Source organism: Furipterus horrens, unplaced genomic scaffold (genome assembly GCF_987537825.1).
Source record: "Furipterus horrens unplaced genomic scaffold, mFurHor1.1.pri manual_scaffold_1, whole genome shotgun sequence".
Classification (NCBI taxonomy): domain Eukaryota; kingdom Metazoa; phylum Chordata; class Mammalia; order Chiroptera; family Furipteridae; genus Furipterus; species Furipterus horrens.
Window position 1 is genome coordinate 96,072,622 of NW_028327171.1, and position 7,848 is coordinate 96,080,469.

General features: G+C 37.2%; 1 pseudogene; it reads left to right on the forward strand.

Annotated features, from left to right (window-relative positions):
• Positions 1 to 1,498: 1,498 nt before the first annotated feature.
• LOC150021536 (small ribosomal subunit protein eS6 pseudogene) lies at positions 1,499 to 2,291 on the forward strand (annotated as a pseudogene).
• Positions 2,292 to 7,848: the final 5,557 nt, after the last annotated feature.

Here is a 7,848-nt window from a genome sequence, read left to right on the forward strand (position 1 = left end):
AAAGTTAAGATAATGCTGGAGTTCAGAACACAATACAGTTACAGCTGAAGGAAACAAAAAAAGTAAATAAATAAAACAAAATACAGAAATAAGTCATATAAAATTTCATGGAGTCAATGACAGCAACTCCCAAATTTTTTACATTAGGCTAAAATATATTATAGATAACATATTTATTTAAAATTCCTTTTTGTATATTTTCAGATGCTTCTAGGTTGAACTCCTATGTCCCCTGACAAACTCTTAGTATAGGAAGACAGTTAAATTTTCTCTTTTCACTAAACCCTCATAATTTTAAGACTATAAAAATAAACAAACAAGAGAGATAGGGTAGGAGAGACTACCACACAATTTTTATCCTTTTAAATGTGCATTAATTTGAAACAGAATAAATTAATTTTTCTCCTGTTAGTTTTTTCTCATTCCCTTTCTCCATATTTTCTCCCTTCTATTCATTGCACAAATCACTCAGAGTCCCTTTGTGATTTTTAACCACATTAGTAAGTTGTCTACTGGAAAAAAATTATCATACTCTACGGAAAAGATATATCTGTTTCAGCAGTAGCCACTGTGCCTCTTAATCATGACTGGCCTCAGCTCTCTTGTCTGTAGGATGAGAGGCATAATCTAAATAAGTCCAGTTGGTCGTCTAACTTTCATATTCCTTCTCTGGATGCAACCTCTAAAAGGTCAAGGTCCAGCCTCAAAGATATCAAGTATACCAACATTTGCAACATAGGGGTACCAGAAGGAGGCAAGAGCGAGCAAGGGATTGAGAACCTATTTGATAAAAGAATGATGGAAAACTTTTCTAACTAGGTAAAGCAAATAAACATACAAGTCCAAGAAGTGCAGAGCCTCAAACAAAATGAACCCAAAGAGACCCACACTAGGACACAACAAAATTAAAATGTCAAAGTTTAAAGAAAAACGAGAGAATATTTTTTGTCTTGTTTTGAGGAGGTTTTTGTTTTTTGTTTTTTGTTTTTAATTTTATTGATTATGCTATTATAGTTGTACTAATTTTCCCCCCTCTGTCTCCCTCCACCTAGCACCTCGCCTCCCTCAGACAATCCCCCTATCATTGTTCATGTCCATGGGTTATGCATATAAGCTCTTTGGTTAGTCCATTTCCTATACTGTACTTTACATCCCCATGGCTATTCTGTGACTACCTATTTGTACTTCTTAATCCCCTCACCTCTTCACCCATTCTTCTATATCCCCCTTCCTTTTGGCAACATCAAAATGTTCTTCATATCCATGATTCTGTCTCTCTTCTTCTCATGTGCTCAGTTTGTTTTTGTGATTCAGTTGTTGAAAAAAAGCAGGACTCTTACATATCCTTTCTATGAGAGACTCCCTTCAAATAAAAAGTTACAGAGGTTGAAAGTAAAGCAATAGAAAAAGATATTTCATGAAAATGAAAATGGAAAAAAAATGAGGTAATGAAACTTAAATCAAACAAAATAGATTTTAAAATAAAGGCTAGGCCTCAGGATGAAGCTGAACATCTCTTTCCCAGCCACTGGCTGCCAGAAACTCATTGAAGTGGACGATGAACGCAAACTTCGGACCTTTTATGAGAAGCGTATGGCCACAGAAGTTGCCGCTGACGCTCTGGGTGAAGAATGGAAGGGTTATGTGGTTCGAATCAGTGGTGGGAACGACAAACAAGGTTTCCCCATGAAGCAGGGGGTCTTGACCCACGGCCGCGTCCGCCTGCTGCTGAGCAAGGGCCATTCCTGTTACAGACCCAGGAGGACTGGAGAGCGAAAGCGCAAATCTGTTCGGGGTTGTATTGTGGACGCCAACCTCAGCGTTCTCAACTTGGTCATTGTGAAAAAAGGGGAGAAAGATATTCCTGGTCTCACTGATACTACTGTGCCTCGGCGCCTGGGGCCCAAAAGAGCCAGCAGGATCCGCAAGCTTTTCAACCTCTCTAAAGAAGATGATGTCCGCCAGTATGTTGTGAGAAAGCCCCTGAACAAAGAAGGTAAGAAACCTAGGACCAAAGCACCTAAGATTCAGCGACTCGTTACTCCACGTGTCCTGCAACACAAACGTCGGCACATTGCTCTGAAGAAACAACGTACTAAGAAAAATAAGGAAGAGGCTGCAGAATATGCTAAACTTTTGGCTAAGAGGATGAAGGAGGCCAAAGAAAAACGCCAGGAACAGATTGCCAAGAGACGCAGGCTGTCCTCTCTGAGAGCTTCTACTTCTAAGTCTGAGTCCAGTCAAAAATGAGGTTTTCTAAGAGTAACAAATAAATAAGAACTAACATAAAAAAAAAAATAATAAAGGCTACAACAAGAGACAAAGAAGGACCTAGCATTTCTCCTTCAGTGTGTCTTTCCAAAGAAACCCAAAACACTAATTCAAAAAGACATGTGCATGCTGATGTTCATTACAGCATTATTTACAATAGCCAAGATATGGAAACAACCTAACTGTCCATCAACAGATGAATAGATGAAGAAGTCATACATATAAATATATAATGGAATATGACTCAGCCATAAAAAAAATAAATCTTGCCCCCTGTGACAACATAGATGGACCCAGAGAATATTGTGCTGAGTGAGATAAGTCAGACATATGATCTCATATGGGATCTAAAAAACAAAATAAATGAACAAACAAAAGAGATATAAACTCATAGATACAAAGAACAAATTGAAGGTTGCCAGCTGGAAGGGTGGTTGGGAGGATGGATAAAAAGATTGAAGAAATCAAGCTGTAAAAATTGGTAGTTACAAAATTGTCATGGGGATATAAAGTACAGCATAGGAAATATAGTCAATAATATTGTAATAACTATGTATGGTGTCAGATGGGTGCTAGATTCATCAGGGTGATCACTTCATAATTATATAAATGTCTAATCACTGGGCCGTACACCTGAAACTGATATAATATTGTACATCAACTATAATTGAAAAATAATTATTAGCCCTGGCTGGTGTGGCTCAGTGGATTGAGCAACAGACTACATGTTCTATTCCCGGTCAAAGGCACATGGCTAGGTTGTGGTTCACAGCCTCAGTTGAGGGAATGTGAAAGTCAAGTGATTACTGTATCTTGGTATATCTCTCACACATTGATGTTTCTGTCTCTCTCTCCCTCCATTTCTCTCTCTCTCTTTCTCTCTCCCTTCCCCTCTCTCTAAAAAAATGAATAAGTAAATAAAATCTTATAAAAAACATTTAATCTATTAATTAAAAAAGAAAAATAATTATTTAAAAAATAACACAAAAACAGGAGACTTCCAGCCAAGATGGAGGACTGGACTGACACACTCCATCTCCCTCCACAACTAAGAAGGAATACAACTACCACAAAACCAGAAGTTCCAGAAAATAAATGGAAATCCAATGTTTGAAGTTATAAAGAAGTGGTGCTCATCTAGACGGGTAGGAGGGGTGAAGCCGGGGCAGAGAGGTCAGACTGTGCTGGCGGCAGCAGCAGTGGCAATGGTGGTGGGTCGGCGGTAAGCACAGGCACTCATATTTAAGGGGACGGGATAAGCACCTGGGGAGCACCCCTGGCTGCAGACCAGACTCATCAGCTTCTTATTCCAACACTGGGAAGGCAGACCCCCATTGCCTCAGACTGTGAGGCTCAGAGCGGGTAGGGATGGAGGAGGAGGCTCCCAGTCTCTCAATGGAGAGTGAATGGCAGGAATCCATCTTAAGCCCCCACACCTACAGAAAATGCCACAGTGTAGTGAGAAGGGTCACCCAGTTGTGACGAGTGCATGGCGCTCCATCCCCTATAGCATAGGAAGTGTGATAGCCCCACCCAAGAAGCAAAAGTAAACACTATACTGTCAGGATGGCACAGATCATGATAGAGATCCCAGTGATGCTGCTGATCAGACAGCAAATATCTAATCTAATGAAGCAGCAGATAGAAAATCTTTTTGAGGCACAGTTCAGAGCTCTGGTTATAAAAATGCTTACAGACCTAACAGAAGATCTTAAACAAGATGGGGAAGGAAGGTGAGTCCTACTGAAATGAACAAAAACACATATGAAACAAGTGGTGAGGGAAAGAAAACCAGGGATCAAATCAACAGACCAAAACATAGGGAAGGAACAAACCATCAACCAGTGCAGAAAGAGGAAATGAAAAGTGAGGAAAATGAGGAGAGGCTCAGAAACCTATGGGTCAGCTATAAGTGAATGAACATTCAAATCATAGAGTTGCCAGAAGGTGAAGAAGAAGAACTAGAAATTGAAAAATTATGTGAAAAAATAATGAAGCAGAACTTCCCTAACTTGGGGAAGGAAACAGACTTACCGGTCCAGGAAGCACAGAGAGTTCCAGATAAACTGGACCCAGGGAGAACCACATCAAGACACATTATAACCAAATGTCAAAAATTAAGGATAAAGAGAGAATCTTAAAAGCAGCAAGAGAGAAGAAAAGAATTATGTACAAAGGGGTCTTAATAAGACTATCAGCTGATTTCTGAAAATAAACTCTGCAGGCAAGAAGGGACTGGCAAGAAATATTCAAAGTAATGAAAAGCAAAAACCTACAGACACGATTACTCTATCCACTGAAGTTGTCATTCAGAATAGAAGGGCATAGAAAGTGCTTCCAGGACAAAGTAAAACTGGAGGAGTTTATCAGATCTAAACCACTGTTATATGAAATGTTAAAAGGACTTGTTTAGGAAAAAGAGGATCAAAACTATGAGCATTAAAATGAAAACTGTATCACAACAACCAATAACAGAAGCTAGGGAACTGAAACAAAGGCAAACGAAGTAGGCAACGAGAGTGGGAAAAGAATTATAGGTATGGAGAACATTACTGGGGGAGGTCAGCAGGGAGGAGGGAAAGGGAGGGAGATGGTACAGGAATTAAGAAGCATAGTAGGAGGGAGTGGAGTAGACAGGAAGATGTTGAGAAGAACTATATGCACAACCAATGGGCATGGTCTAAGGAAGGGGGTAACTGGAGGGAGGGTGTCATTAAGTGGAGGGGAACAAAGGGAAAAGAAATTTGGACAACTGTAACAGCATAATCAATAAAGCATATTTAAAAATAACAAAAAATTAAATAAAAGGTCAAGACCCAGGACTTCTGCCACAGTAATTTTCTCCCTCTGGACAACCTTTAGATTTTCCTATTTTCTTCAATTAGTAATGTATGTTTATTCTCCACAGCTGCCATGCAGAAACATATTAAGGGGACACTTGTAACAAGTTCTGTCCTTAAAAATTACTCCTCACATAACTGTGATCTGGCTTCAGTGTTTCTTCATTGCAGTCAATCTAGATATGGTTGAAGAATTTATCCTGTACATTTTTCTTATAACTGCATTATTTTTGCCTAAGAGTCTGCCCTCCTGCTAGGGCATTCATCTTCTGACCTAGTCAAATTACAGAAAAGGGTGACATTCTCTCCCAACATATATGGAAAACCTACTAATAAAATCCTTAATCAGCAGGGTGCTACATATTACTGCCACTGTGTGGACTTAGCCAAGTTCTAACACTTACAATTGTATTTAAAAAGACTACTGAAAAATGTGTTTGTGTGTGCTTATGCATGTTTATATGTACATACAGTTGTATGTACACTTATATTGTATATCATAAACTATCTTTTTCTTGGTCTCTTTTCTAGGGTTGCCAGTTAAAATACAGGGTTGTCAGTTAAATTTGAACTTCAGCTCAATAGCAGAATAAAAGTTTTTAACATATTCCAAAGTCTATGTGAACATACTTATATCTACTAAAAATGTATATATCTGACATTCAAATTTAATTGAGTGGCCTGAATTTTTATTTGGTAAATCTGGCAGCCCTAATCTTTTCCCATGCAGACAACAAAATTCTTAAGAGAAAGGTCCCTATCTTATTCACTTTTATATCCACAGTCTTAGCACAATATCTTTGCATAGTAGATAGTCAATTTTTACTGAATTAATTAATGAAAATACAAACTAAATAAACATAAGACAGGTAGTGTTTTTAAGTTAGTAGTTCATAAGGAGAAAATGAATCATTCAACTGAGCTAAAGTCAGTCTATGGTTAGAGCAGACTTGGTCGTAGGATGACCACACACAACTATTGAGTATATAAACATATGTGAAAGGAATTACTCTAAACTTTTTATGAGCCCCTAAACTTCTGATAAAGTGTTAAGGTTAAAAGTGATTCCAACATATATGTAGTATACTATTTCTAAAAAAGTAAAAATACTGGATTCCATAAATAAGACCGTCATGGAAACTCAATTGAACTGAGAAGAATTTTTACTCCCTTTAGTAATATTTTCCCTTCACACCGTGGCTTGTGCTAGCCAAGGACATAATTGGGTTAATATACTAATAATCAAAACATTTTTCCACAGGAAATTTAAAATTATGCAAAGATTTCCATTCAGTAAAAATAAACGTTTTGGAGAGATTTGACCATGAAGTACATATAATCAGTTATACACATAAAACCAAAACAAAATAAATCTAAAATTGCCTCTACGTATCATACTTGGTTTTGTTCATTTTTATTTTCTTATTTCTCTTCTTGTTTTGACTCTCATTTTAAGTTAAGGAAATTTGGCTTTTAACTTTTTAATAAACATCTACTGACTATCTGCTCTAGACTGCTGTTCTAAGGACTAGGAAAGTATGTTTACAGCTTCTTATAGATTAAACACTCAATTTGTCACCAAGACTTATGCTCATCTTCTGCTTTCCAGAATATGCCCTTGTACTATCCCCTCTGATCCTGTTTACTCAGCTGCAAGATATTAGGATTTCCATCTCACATGGTTGTAGTAATAATCCAATGAGAACATGTACATAAAAATACAATTACTAAACACTATAATATATTGGCTTCCATGCATTATCAGTGTGGTCCTTGTGTGGGAAAACAAAAGATAGACATGTGGACAGTAAAGAAAAAATCACTTGGATTTAACTTGATAACTACCATGAGACCATTTGTCTTATAAATGACCTAATGTCTCATGACAAAGAATAACTGACCTACTCAATTACATTGAATCCAAATATACAACCATCTTTTGAGAATCTACTATGGTAGAAACTGGAAATGTTGAGATAAAAGAGAGATGGTTCTTGTCCCCAGAGAGTCACCCATCATTCTCCTTGGAGCTTTGCATATTCATTTGATTTGTTCCTTCAATAACTGTTGAGTGTGTTAACAAAGCCTGTGTTAAGTACTGTGACTGCAACAAAGAACAGGACATTCTTCCATGACAATCTTGTGTATACCAAAACAAAACACTTCCAAAGACTCTTTGTCTGTTATGAAAAACAAAACAACAACAAAAAGCTCATGGCCTAATTTTCACCAGCCAATTGTCTTTCAGTTGCTTTTAATTAGGTGCACACTTTTCTAAAAAGATTATTAAATAGTGTGTTTGTGTGTGCTTTTTTACACTTATATGTAAATACTACATTTAGTCTTATTGAACTGCACTTTGTTTATAAATGCAAAACAAGCTGTCTGCTAAAAAATAATTTCAAGACTTTGCCAAGAATTGATCTTAAGCAGCACAACTTTCATGTATGCTTTGGACTCCTGCTCTTTTCAAGATTAATTGCATTTCCCCTTCTTTCCTTTCCACTTTCCAAAAGAATAAGCTATTAACTCTTTTCACTCCCCCAAATGGTTTATTGTGCCTTAAATAGCCTAAGCTGCTGCTGGGATTCTTAGAGTTTGGAACTTTCACAATATGAGTTCTTGCTAAGGTAATTGAAAAGAAATATGGTCTGGATTTATCAATTTTATTACACCTTTTGGATAGTGTTAATGTTAATATGTTCAATGACTTATCATTTAATATGGATGAATTGAC